The sequence below is a fragment of the Phaethon aethereus genome (assembly GCF_964289735.1).
Source record: "Phaethon aethereus genome assembly, chromosome: 1".
NCBI lineage: Eukaryota > Metazoa > Chordata > Aves > Phaethontiformes > Phaethontidae > Phaethon > Phaethon aethereus.
This window is the reverse complement of record NC_138575.1, coordinates 219,748,768-219,763,060: the sequence shown is the minus strand read 5'-3', so window position 1 is coordinate 219,763,060 and position 14,293 is coordinate 219,748,768.

Here is a 14,293-nt window from a genome sequence, read left to right as displayed (position 1 = left end):
ATTGGCTTCAAAAATGGAGATGGTCATGTGAATAGTGCAGAGTCTCTGGCAATGGAAGCAGTGGGTAGAAATGCTCCTTTTGAAAGGGGGATACAAGAAGGAAGGTGTTAAACTGTTTTTGGTTGGTTCTGATGGATTAGGAGCACTGAGTAGTAGATAGCATCTTTGCTCTGATGGCATTTAAAAAAAATAATTTATCCAGAAACACTGCTTAGCCTTTGATCAAATGGGCTGATGTACCACACGGACCTCTGAGCGCATCGCAGCTTTCTTTGGGAAGACTGGCATGAGAGAGAAGCTGACATGAGCTGGGGTCTTGCTGAATTTTATTCCGCTTTCCTTTGAGCATCAGCAGTCCCCTACCTTGTATCTGTCGTACCTGATAGTGGATGGGGCACATGATTTGGACTGTGGAAGTGATGCAGTAGTGGAGTAGTAGATTCCTAGGGTTAGTATAGACCCCAGACTTGTTCAGTGATGGTCTTCAAGAAAGGCCAGCCCCAGGACCAGCAGTGGTTATTCTATGGCCCCTTCTCTTATTTTACAGGTGACAAACCTAGACTTGGTTTTTGAAGTCTAGCCTACAAGGGAGAGTCACTGTATCTCTTTCCTGAGACAGTCACACTCCAGTTTCTACCAGAAAGCTACAAAACTTTATTAATATGGATCACAGAAATAACACAGCATTCACAGAGGGTGCTCTACAGTTTGTACTAAGCATATTGGGTCAAGCTTAAACCATATATTAGTATTGCCTAACTTTTAGGTCACACCTACTGTGGCATTTGAACTCAGAAAACCATGGAGTGATTCAGACTGTCCACAGCTGCTGTGCTCAGTACTTGGTACAGAGAAAAGTTGCCCGAGACAGTAATTCAGTATTATATCACATTGACTTACCATTGTAGTCATAATGCCTTAACACTGACAGAATTCAGAATGTGATTCACACGCTTGATGTAGCTTCATATGTTGTAATTAGGTAATTCACATTGTAATTAAATAATTATGTCACACTTCTAGATGAAACTTTTCAGAAAAGCGTGTCATGATGGACCAACTCTCATCTACAGTTTTGGTATGACAGATGTATGAAGTTTGGCGTGTCAAACACGCAGACACTAACATGCCCAGAAGCCAACTCTCATTCATATGAATTTGTGAAGCATGAGGGCTTCACCAAGGTGGCTAAAGCAATGGCTTTCTGCAATACAAGCTAAAGTGACCCACATCTCAGGAGCTGATGCCACCAAGAAAGTAGGGTCAGCAATACAAAAGCTCCAGAAAACTTCTTTCTTTCTCTGTCTAGTAATGAGCTCTGCTACTGAGGCTGATCATAAAACATTTACTGTGAGAATGACCACAGGACACAAGTCACCCCAGAAGAAAGCTGCAAGTGGAAATGTATTGCTGTATTTCCTTGTGTTTCCCTTTATGCTCCTTTTAGTTCATAGGTCTGAAATATCACAGCAATGATAATAAAGTCAATTTGAACTGTCTGAGCAGTCTTGTTTATTAATGACTTGTTAAAGGAAAGAGTTTGGCTGAGGTGTAAGTTCATTAGCTCACTCATAATTAACTGATACCCAGAAAAGTAACAAAGGATTTTTGCCAAATAAATAATGACTTGATCTCTTTCTTCTCCTCCTCCTTCCTGCAGCAAATGAGAGAAATATAACAATGGTTTCTTTACATGAGCAGAATGTGCTTCATCTCCAGGCTAGGGAGAAAAATTTGCATATGCTTGGGGTAAATATGCCATTTTCCCAGAGATCAAGGAAGAAAAGAGCAGCTCCCTTCCCCACTGTAGGTGCAATGCAACTGAAGATATTTGAAGTGTTAATTTTTTAAAAATTATTTTAACATTTGACATTTTAATATATCTGTACCTGCTTACCACTGAGACTTTCTGTTTGCTCCCAGTGTTTTTCCCCTTTTGTTGCAGAGGCTTCCAAGTGCAGCAATACCAGGAAATTGCTTTCCCTATCCGTGAGACCAAATGCCAAGCAGGGCACAACTGGATGAGCTTTATAAAGTGTGGTTTTATAAAGAGTTATATGGGTTTTATAAAGCGTGCGGTGGGCTATATCACCTTCCAGGTTCAGACACTAATAGATTCATTATACAAGATACAGTGAACAAATGGTTTGTGGGTGTTTTCTTCCCTAAACTGAAAGCTATAAGAAAAGGGCGATTCACTGGCAACAGCTAATTCCTTTAATTCCCACTGGGCTTTTGGGGTAAAAAAGCTTCAGCACTTTTCCTTCACAGACTTCAGATCAGCCTGTCTTCCAGCCAGTTTCTTGTTTCTTGACAATATTTCGCCTCCAAAGTTTCCCTTAAGTCACCCTTATATTGTTGGGACTTCCATGCCTGCAGTAGGTGGTCACTGATCAGCCTTTGCCCAGTCTCCATCCAGTCACACAACCAAAATGGTGTGACTGGGAAAGACGGAGCTGGCACTGGAAATCAGTGGTGCCAGAAACCTTAGCAGCATGAATATAGATGGGAGGGGGCCCCAGCATGAGGAGCTTTAGCTGAACAGGTTAGCAGAAAGCTTGCTATTTATGGCCACCTGCCTGAAAAGGTAGCTGCTGTTACCAGGAGAGTCCTGCCTAATTCACCCAATGGCTTTGGACACTGTCAAGTCTCATAAAACGTGGAGATTTCAAAATATTTCCTGCAGGGTTGAAAATAGGTTTGTTGTACGTCAACTCTCCTTCCTCTGTGCCACAGAAACATCATGATACTACACACAGATTCTTATTTTAACTGCAAGCTCCCAGTGCCCTGCCTTCTCTTCCCCAAAAGGAGCTGGTTATAAGAGAGAACCAGCGATGTGTTCTTCTCCAAACCCTTTCTCAGTTCCATTCATGGGGAGGGAACTAGGAGAGGAACAAAAAGAGAGGAGCACTGCTCCTGTTCTCACCATGTGAAAAGGGCTACTGCCACTTTTTGAGTCCCAAACAGACTCAGTGCTGCCTGTTAAAGCACTGGAAAGAGCCAATGTTTTGTGGCTCTGGACCTCCGGTATATCTCTTCTCACAGATTTCATACCATAGAACCACAGAATAGTTTAGGTCGGAAGGGATCTTTCAAGGCCATCTAGTCCAACCCCTTGCCATGAGCAGGGACATCCCCAACCAGAGCAGGTTGCTCAGAGCCCCGTCCAACCTGACCCGGGATGTTGCCAGGGATGGGGCATCAACCACCTCTCGGGGCAACCTGAGCCAGTGGTTCACCACCCTCAGTGTCAAAAATTTCTTCCTTAGATCTAGTCTGAACCTACCCTCTTTTAGTTCAAAACCATCACCTCTTGTCCTGTCACAACAGGCCCTGCTAAAAAGTCTGTCCCCACCTTTTGTATACATCCCCTTTAAGCCCTGGCAGCTGCACTAAGGTCTCCCTGGAGCCTTCTCTCCTCCAGGCTGAACACCCCCAGCTCTCCCAGCCTGTCCTCCCAGCAGAGCTGTTCCAGCCCTCGGAGCATTGCTGGGGCCTCCTCTGGCCCCGCTCCAGCAGGTCCATGTCTCTCCTGTGCCGAGGGCTCCAGAGCTGGACGCAGCACTGCAGGGGGGGTCTCCCCAGAACAGGGCAGAGGGGCAGAACCCCCTCCCTCGCCCTGCTGGCCACGCGGCTTTGGGGGCAGCCCAGGACACGGGTGGCTTCTGGGCTGCGAGCGCACATTGCCAGCTCCGGTCCAGCTTTTCACCCACCAGGACCCCCAAGTCCTTCTCCATGGGGCTGCTCTCAGTCACTCCATCCCCCAGCCTGTGCTGATACCGGGGGTTGCCCCGACCCAGGTGCAGGATCCTGCCCTTGGCCTTGCTGAACTTCATGAGGTTCACAGGGGCCCACGCCTTGAGCTTGTCCAGGTCCCTCTGGATGGCATCCCGTCCCTCAGGTGTGTCAACCGCACTACTCAGCTTGGTGTTGTATAGGTAGCTCACATCCTAAGGACAGGTGACTCCAGCGCGTGGTATAATATCCAGATGTAAGGCTGCTTCCCATAAGTGCCTCAATTCCCACCAACTGAGGTCAAAGCAAGTCCAAGAGTCAATTAGTACTTTCCAAGGACATTGTGAGCACAGAAAATATAACAGGAGCTTCATTCACCTCAAATCAGAGTGGAGTGCTTTTCAGAAGGGTAAGGAGTTGGGATTCATGACCTCACCCAACTTCATTCCACCAAAAAAGCCAGGCACCTAAGCTCAGTTCAGTTGCTAAAACATAGACATTTAGTGCTCTTGGACACAAAGCAGCTGAGTGCCATATGGGGTATGACACTGGACCTAGGGAAGATCCAGTGACCCCAGGGCATCCTGCCTGGCCTTCAGCTGCTGCTCTGAGAGAATCTCAAATGACACAAGATGCCAGGATTTAAGGAAGCGAACTGAGATCCAAATTGAGATTAACATACTTAAATATTGTTACAAAGTTCATGCAAGTCTCTTCATATTGAGCTCTGTGTATGTAAATCAGCAGCCAGAAAAAGACAGCTTGCTATAATTTTCCTAAAGAGAAAGCTGTTTACAAGTGTAAACAATGAATTGCTACAGCATTTGCTTTTGCTTTTTTAAAGCATGAGAAGAATTCCAAAGCACAAAAGCAGACCGATTCCCAGATTCCTTTGAAAGTCAATGAGATTGAGGTACATGCCATTTGTGCTTTTGCAAAGTCTCTCTCCCGTGATAGATTTTCTTTTGATATTTCAGCTTAAACTGGGGTACATTTGTCATAGATGTGTTTTGCAGCTGGTAAGGGCTCTGATTCACATGTAAGGGTGAATTAAGCTCAGATACTGCCAAAGTTACTAAGCTGAGCTCTCCTTCCACACTTTTCCCAGTGTCAGCTGCTGCTTCCTCAGGAATGGCTGAACAGCAGGTTTATCTCCTCCAGTACCAATTTCAGCCCTGCAAATTAGTGCCACCTGACATCAATTTTATTTCATGCTAATACAATGGGTTGAAAGCTGCAGGTGCTTGGAGACACCTACGCATGCTGCCTGCTTTCAGGGTAGTAACCACTGGGTGCAGATAAGCTTCAGTTTAATCCACTGCTACAAGAAAGAAAACATCCTCATAGGCAAAATGGGACCTACTGTGGATGGTATCACCTGCCTCAGCTTTTGGTTTGAAAGGTTTTGGGATACATTTGTGATAGACTCGATGAGATAGGCTTGTGCTAGGAAAAGGATGGAGAAGAAAAATGCATCCCTAAAATCTGCTTTGAGGATTGAATATAGGACTGAACCATCCTCTGCATGAGGGAACGTTCTGTCCTCAGCAGGTCGCACCTCCTCTCCTAAATACCTGTGCCCAGCAGTCTCTGTTTTCATCAACCCTTTATAACACTATTCAGGTTGTTGTATTTGAATCTGAGTCCTTCAGTGCTGCATGCTCACAGCATCCACAGAGCTGAAATCCGTGATGCTGTCATCCACTACCACAGCCATTTGCCAAAACGCATACAGTAGCCTTGAAAACATGACTAAGAACCGCCACATTACACTGGTGAGTTTATGAATATTTATATGGCTCTAGGACTTGAGTCCCTTTGATGGCGCTTTACAAACGCATGACTCCATTTAACTTCAGCACAGATATTTCTGCTTTACCTTGCCATGAGTAGGAAATTAGTTCTGCTAAAGTCTGCTGAAGTTTCTCGGCTCAAATCCTTCTTCAGGTTAGGAAATTACTTCTCTTTTTCACTCATTCAGGTGCCAATAAATTTCTGTGATATTACTTCAGGCATAATTATCATCATCCCAACAACAGTGCTCATAAAGAGCCCTTAAACTTCAAGGCATTTCACAAAGAGTCTGATTCACCCTCTTATATTGCTGCTTTTAGCATCTTACTCATGCTATCTGCATATAAATCAATGGGATAAATTACATGTTACACAGGATAAGGCTTGCAGGATCTAGAGGTGTTAATGACCTGTTTCTGTAACCAGTACGGACTCGACAATTCAGAAAGCTGCCAATAATGACATTTCGAGTATTTGGGAGCTGACGTTATCATGGGATGTGAGACTTTCGAGCTGAGCGCCATGACTCAGGATTCCATGCCTAAGATGTTGAATATATTATGACCCAGTAAAATAAGAAAAGGCACAGGTTCATAATTAACGTAAAAATTGAACAGGCAATTTGTAGCACAAAATCCAGCTTTATTTACATAGCTGATACCTTTATTTTAACATTATTAGAACCAAGAAGTGAAAATATCTTCAAGATTTTGTGTCAATTATATCTCCCCCTTCACATGCATGTACTGATGAGAGAGAATATGTACAATCTTCCCCAACATATGTAGCCATAATGAGTGCTAATCAATCTGTTTGCTAGGGCTCATTTTATGCAGAAATTAAACTACCAGCAGCACAAGCCATGATAAAGTGTTTGCATAGAGCAAAGATAGCAAAAAATGTTCGTCTTAGATGTCATTCCCTGAATTTCACAGATCACAGAGAGAAACAGCTGAACATGTGCAATTTTTGAACAGCAGACCTTTCCCATTCCCCAAGCAAAAAACTATCGGATCCACAAATTAAATTTACAGGACTAATCCCTGTAGCTCTGTAAACTAACATGAGTCGATTAACCTAACCGATCAGTTAAGCCATGAGGTTTCAGAGCAACATAAAACTGCATGAAAAGAGGATCCTTTGCCATAGGCAACCCGAGGCCACAGGAAATTACTCCACTGGCATGTCAAGTACATTTTTAGTAATACCGAAAATAAGCATTTCAGGATCTCTGTGTTTGTTTTTCTACTTGTTATTTCAGAATCAAGACATTCCCTCCATAGGTCATACAGATCAGAAAAAGAAAATCCAACACCTGGACATAGGTAGGTTTGACCGTCGAGTCAGATAGACCACATTTAGATGCAAATAAATTCAAGCTGTCACATTATATCCAGTACAGTAATGTACACTGCAAAGCATAACTCAAGGTTACAGAGGAAAAATACTGCTTTTAATATATATTATTATAACACCTGTAACAGTCAAAGTTGTTTTTGTGGAAGATGAACTTACCTTTACAAAACAGTTTTAGAAAAAAAAAATATTATAATGTTTTGCGGCTGCCTCTTCAATACCATCCTTCTGAGTGCAATGACTGAAAGGTTTGCCAGAGTTCAAAAGCAGAGAACCAAACCACAGCGTAAGTCAGAAATAAATGCATATTGTGATGGAGAATAGTACAGAAACCTGCCAAATAAATAAAAATCCCACAATGATTCAAAATAAAGGCTTGCTAAACATTTTTGCTTGTGTTTCTATCTAGAAAAAACAGAATGGATAACAACCCACATTGTTGTTGTTATCTACCCCATACAATCTTTCATTAATTTATCTTACCCAGCTTTAAAGCCGGTTTCATGTCTGACTTCTGTTTCTATTGCATTTACAAATCTTCTCACGTCCAGCATATACGTGATGAGGAAAGAAACAGCATCAATATTTTTAATTATTTATTTAATCATAGAATCATAGAAACATTTAGATTGGAAAAGACCTTTAAGATCATCAAGCCCAACTGTTAACCCAGCACTGTCGAGTCCACCACTAAACCATGTCCCTAAGCACCACATCTACATGGCTTTTAAATCCCTGCAGGGATGGTGACTCCACCACTTCCACGGGCAGCCTCTTCCAGTGCTTGACAACCCATTCAGTGAAGAAATTTTCCCTAATATCCAATCTAAACCACACTGGCGCAACTTGAGGCCATTTCCTCTCGTCCTATCGCTCATTACTTGGGAGAAGAGACCAACATCCACCTCACCACAACCCCCTTTCAGGTAGTCGTAGAGAGCGATGAGGTCTCCCCTCAGCCTCCTCTTCTCCAGACTAAACACCCCCAGTTCCCTCAGCCGCTCCTCATCAGACTTGTGCTCCAGACCCCTCACCAGCTCCGTTGCCCTTCTCTGGACACGCTCCAGTAACTCAATGTCCTTCTTGTAGTGAGGGGCCCAACACAGTATTTGAGGTGCTGCCTCACCAGTGCCGAGTACAGGGGCACGATCACTTCCCTACTCCTGCTGGCCACACTAGTGCTGGTACAGGCCAGGATGCTGTTGGCCTTCTTGGCCACCTGGGCACGCTGCTGGCTCATGTTCAGCCGGCTGTCAGCCAGCACACCCAGGTCCTTTTCTGCCGGGCTGCTCTCCAGCCACTCCTGCCCAAGCCTGTAGCATTGCATGGGGTTGTTGTGACCCAAGTGCAGGACCTGGCGCCGAGCCTTGTTAAACCTCATACAGTTGATTTCAGCCCATCAATCCAGCCTGTCCAAATCCCTCTGTACAGCCCTCCTACCCTCCAGCAGCTCAACACTCCTGCCCAGCTTACTGAGGGTGCACTTGATCCCCTCATCCAGATCATTGATAAAGATACTGAACAGAACTGGCCCCAATACTGAGCCCTGGGGAACATCACTTGTAACTGGCCACCAACTGGACTTAACTCCATTCACCCCAACTCTTTGGGCCCAGACATCCAGCCAGTTTTTTACCCAGCAAAGAATATACCCATCCAAGCCATGAGCAGCCAATTTCTCCAGGAGAACGCTGTGGAGAAACCACAATGCTGTGGATCCACTTCAGTACCCTTGGGTGGATCCCATCCAGCCCCATAGACCTGTGTGTGTCTAAGTGGTGTAGCAGGTCACTAACCATTTCCTCTTGGATTATGGGGGCTTCATTCTGCTCCCCGTCCCTGTCTTCCAGCTCAGGGGGCTGGGTACCTTGGTACTGGTCTGAGTGTTAAAGACTGAGGCAAAGTCTTTTCCCTCAGTAAGTTTGCAGATGACACCAAGCTGGGTGGGAGTGTTGATCTGCTGGAGGGTAGGAGGGCTCTGCAGAGGGATCTGGACAGGCTGGATCGATGGGCAGAGGCCAACTGTATGAGGTTTAATAAGGCCAAGTGCAGGGTCCTGCACTTTGGCCACAACAACCCCATGCAATGCTACAGGCTTGGGGAGGAGTGGCTGGAGAGCTGCCCGGCGGAAAGGGACCTGGGGGTGCTGGTTGACAGCCGGCTGAACATGAGCCGGCAGTGTGCCCAGGTGGCCAAGAAGGCCAACAGCGTCCTGGCCTGTATCAGCACTAGTGTGGCCAGCAGGAGTAGGGAAGTGATCGTGCCCCTGTACTCGGCACTGGTGAGGCCGCAGCTTGAATACTGTGTTCAGTGTTGGGCCCCTCACTACAAGAAAGATGTTGAGGTGCTGGAGCGTGTCCAGAGAAGGGCAACGAAGCTGGTGAGGGGTCTGGAGAACAAGTCTTATGAGGAGCGGCTGAGGGAACTGGGGGTGTTTAGTCTGGAGAAGAGGAGGCTGAGGGGAGACCTTATCGCTCTCTACAACTACCTGAAAGGGGGTTGTGGCGATGAGGGTGTTGGTCTCTTCTCCCAAGTAACTAGTGATAGGACAAGAGGAAATGGCCTCAAGTTGCGCCAGGGGAGGTTTAGATTGGATATTAGGAAAAATTTCTTCACTGAGAGGGTGGTCAGGCATTGGAACAGGCTGCCCAGGGAGGTGGTGGAGTCGCCATCCCTGGAAGTGTTCAAAAAACGTGTGGATGTGGCGCTTCAGGACATGGTTTAGGGGACATGGTGGTTCTGGATTAATGGTTGGACTTGATGATCTTGAAGGTCCTTTCCAACCTAGTGATTCTGTGATTCTGTGATTCTGTGAAAGAAGGCATTAAGTACCTCAGCCTTCTCCTCATGTTTGTCACTATGTTTCCCCCCATATCCAGTAAAGAATGGAGCTTCTCCTTAGCCCTCCTTTTGTTGCTAATGTATTCATAGAAACGTTTTTTATTGTCTTTTACGGCAGTAGCCACATCAAGTTCTAGTTGGGCTTTGGGCCTTCTCATTTTCTCCCTGCATAACCTCATGACATCCTTGTAGTCCTCCCGAGTTGCCTGCCCCTTCTTACAAAGGTCCTAAACTCTCTTTTTCCTGAGTTCCAGCCAAAGTTCTCTGTTCAGCCAGGCCAGTCTTCTGCACCGGCTCTTCTTTTGGCACATGGGGACCGCCTGTGCCTTTAAGATTTCCTTCTTGAAGAATGTCCAGCCTTCCTGGACCCCTTTGCCCTTCAGGTCTGCCTCCCAAGGGACACTGTCAACCAGGCTCCTCAACAGGCTGATGTCTGCTCTCCAGAAGTCCAAGGCAGCAGTTCTGCTGACACCCGTCCTTTATTCTCCAAGAATCGAAAACTCTATAATTTCATGATCGCTATGCCCAAGAGAGCATCCAACCATCACATCACCCACAAGTCTTTCTCTGTTCACAAACAACAGGTCCACCGGGGTGCCTTCCCTAGCCGTCTCACTCACCAGCTGTGTCAGGGATTTATCTTCCACATACTCCAGGAACATCCTAGACTGGTTCCTCTCGGCTGTGTTGTATTTCCAGCAGACATCTGGTAAGTTGGAAGTCCCCCACGAGAACAAGGTTAGCGATTGTGAGGCTTCTCCCAGGTCCTTACAGAATATTTCATCTGCCTCTTCATCCTGGTTGGGTGGTATCTAGCAGACTCTCACCATGATATCTGCCTTGTTGGCCTTCCCCCCAGTTCTCACTCATAAGAACCCCACCCTATCATCACCATCATTAAGCTCTAGACGATCAAAACACTCCTTAACATCCAGGGCTACCCCACTGCCTCTCCTTCCGTGCCTATCCCTTCTGAGGAGTTTGTAGCCATCCATTGCAGCACTCCAGTTGTGCAAGTCATCCCACCATGTTTCTGTGATGGCAACTATATCATAAATTTCCTGCTGCACAACGGCTTCCAGCTCCTCCCGTTTGTTGCCCGTGCTGTGTGCATTGGTGTAGATGCACTTCAGTTGGGCTACAGATCCCACCACCTTTTTGGGGGGAGAAACCCTAATTCTTAAGTGACCATTCTCAGGCACTTCCATGTTTTCTAACACATCAATAACCCTTGCACCTTTACTGCTGCATGGATCTCCATCCCCTACCTCCGCTGAGAGAGCAGACCAAAGGACCTCGCTAGCACACTGTTCCTCAGACGTTGGCGTGCTGCCCCCAGGCTTATCTCTAGCAAGCTTTGTTTTCTCCCTTTCCCCCTTCAAATCTAGTTTAAAGCTCTTTCAATGAGCCCTGCTAACTCCTGCACAAAGATCCTTTTCCCCCTATATCGTGTTTGGGTGGCCAGGTTTTGGTAGTGGGGGGCTGCAGGGGTGGCTTCTGTGAGAAGCTGCCAGAAGCTTCCCCAGTGTCCCCAGTGCAGCCGGCTACAAGATGGACCCACTGCTGGCCAGGGCCGAGCCCGTCAGTGACAGTGGTAGTGCCTCTGGGAAACAGAGTTAAGAAGCAGGGAAAAAAACCGGCATGCAGCAGTTTGCAGCTGGAGGAGTGAGAACATGTGAGAGGAGCAGCCCTGCAGCCTCCAGCCCAGAGCAGGAGGGCTCCAGGCGCTGGAGCAGAGGGTCCCCGGCAGCACCCGGGGAAGCCCTCGGGGAGGCCGGCTGTGCCCCTGCGGCCATGGAGCTCCACGGGGGAGCAGATCTGCACCCGCACCCGGGGAGGGCCCCACACCGGAGCAGGGGGATGCCCGAAGGAGGCCGTGACCCCGTGGGCAGCCCGCGCTGGGGCCAGCTCCTGGCAGGGCCTGTGGCCCTGTGGGGAGAGAGAGGAGCCCCGGCTGGAGCAGGTTTTCTGGCAGGTCCTGGGACCCTGCGGGGGCCAGGCTGGAGCAGCTTGTTCCTGAAGGATGGCACCCGTGGGGGGACCCAGGCTGGAGCAGCCTGTTCCTGAAGGACGGCACCCGTGGGGGACCCGGGCTGGAGCAGCTCGTGAAGAACTGCAGCCCGTGGGAAGGACTCATGTTGGAGAAGTCCGTGGAGGTCTGTCTCCCGTGGGAGGGACCCCAGGCTGGAGCAGGGCAGCGGGTGAGGAGTCCTCCCCTGAGGAGGAAGGAGCGGCAGAGACCAGGTGTGATGAACTGACCAAAACCCCCATTCCCCGTCACCCTGCACCACTTGCGGGGAGGAGGGAGAGAAATGGGGAGTGAAGTTGAGCTCGGGAAGAAGGGAGTGGTAGGGGGAAGGTGTTACAAGGTTTGGTTTTAGATTATCCTACTCTGATTTGATTGGTAATAAATTAAACTAATTTCTTCAAGTCAAGTGTGTTTTGCCCATGACAGTAATTGGTGAATGATCTCTCCCTGCCCTTATCTCAAGCCTTTCATTATGTTTTCTCTCCCCTGTCCAGCTGAGGATGCAAGCGATAGAGCAGCTTTTGTGGGCACCTGGTATCCAGCCACGGCCAACCTACCACAACCCCTTTGAGACAGGTAGACCCCTTCTGTTTCAGCAGGCCTAGTGTCATGTAAATTGACCCACAACCAAAAAAACCAAAATTTTGCTGGTGACACCAGGCTCAGAGCGAGGTATTGATCTGCTGGCTCTTCCCACTTCTTCCCTCATCATTCCCTGCAAATGGAAGAATAGAGGAGAACGGTACTTTTGCTCCTGATCCCATAACCAGTCATCCCAAGGCCCGGGGAATCTCTCCTGATTGCCATTGGACTTCATGTTGCAACTACATTGCTGCCAGCTGAAAAATCAATAATGGATAATAATCTGAGGGCCGCACCAGGGTAGGAAGCTTTCTCTTCACATCTGTAACCTGGGCTGCAGGGAGGCAGCAGACTTCCCTAAGAAGTGGGTCCGGTCTGTGTATTGGGCCTTCTGTTCCCTTCAGAAAAGAGTCTACTACGATGACAACCCGTCTTTTTTTTTTTATGGAAACAGCTTTGATGCAGGGTGTAGGCTGACTCAACCTCGGCGACACCTCCAAGCTACATGAACCATCGTCCTCGTTATTGTTCGGTTCCACTTGCAGAGCCTCGCACCTATGACACAAGGGCAGCCGGGAAGATGGGTTAGTCACAGAGGAAATGCGCCCGCCGTGCCGGGCAGGAACTTGTCACCATTTCCCCCTATCCCTTAAGTCACTGTGTTCAGCCAGGTGGAGAGAGGATAGGGAATCCTCCGTGTCCTGTGACGCATGGTAAAGCCAACTGTAATTGAGTATTACACAAATTGCTTTCTTTGTTTTTCATATTGTTCCCATTTTGTGCTCCTGGTGTGCAAATGGGATACTTATTAGTTATTTCTTCAGTTTCTGAACTACTGCAATTTCAAACTTTGAATTATTTTTCTGTTAAGAACTTCTAATCTTAAAATGGTTAACCATGGTAACAGAAGACAGATCAGAGCTCTACAAACTTCCTTACTGTATAAACTGAACCTTCAAAAGTGCAAAAAACTAAAGTGCATCAAGCAGACTAGAATCTTCCTCGTTGTTTATAACCAGTTTTGTGCTTCTGAATTAGTTTGGTACTCTTCCAGGCCTCAATCTTGAAAGTCTATATCTGCGGAGGATAATCTAGCTCAGAAAAAAATAAAAAGGCAGGGCTGCCTGAAAAAAATACACAGTGATTTTGATGATGTTTTGACAATCTAAGTATTTTATCACTGCCATCACTAAAATGAATCTTACTTTGAAGGCTTTCTATTACTATGAAAACCATTAAATACATATCTATCTGATTGTATTTAAAGCAATTATATACAAGCTGAACTGAAAAAGTCAGGTTATTCTTCACAACAGATGTGTACATTACGAAACATCAGCATTTACACTAGGAAAGGTCTGTGTTTAGATTGGAGTTTTTTAGCTTACAGAAAGGGAGATGAGGAGAAAAGATGTGGAAAAAGAAGCTTGTGTATATACATAGGTATAATAAATTCTACCGACCAGCAGGATATAAGCACTGTGTCCAGCCCTCAAGGCCTGCCTGAAGTTTCTCATAAAGTCTTTGGACCTTTTTCTGAAACATAAAAACTACATGATATTATTAGGCCTTTACTTGTGTGTTTTAGCCTTTTCCCACATGTTTCAAGTCTTTCCCTTTTTATACTCTACTTGCCTTTGGATACCAACTCTGCTTGAAAAGCGCTTTGCATATTCTGGGTGTAAGTATAGTATGCGTAGTAAGCACTGAGAAAACTAAATAAGGCATCAGATGATAGAAAACCCCCATGTAGTAGGCAGTGCTATAAAAAACCTCCTTCCTCCTCTCGGCCCACGAGTACGAGAAAGGCTTTCCTCTTCATTTAAAAACATGAAGCCAGTGCGCTGCCTCGCTTGCGTTGCAAACCCTCCCTGCAGTCTAGAAGGAAAACCAGAGAGGGGAAACCACCTCAGTGTCGCCAAACCGACCCGGGGGAGCATATTTTGCCCGAAA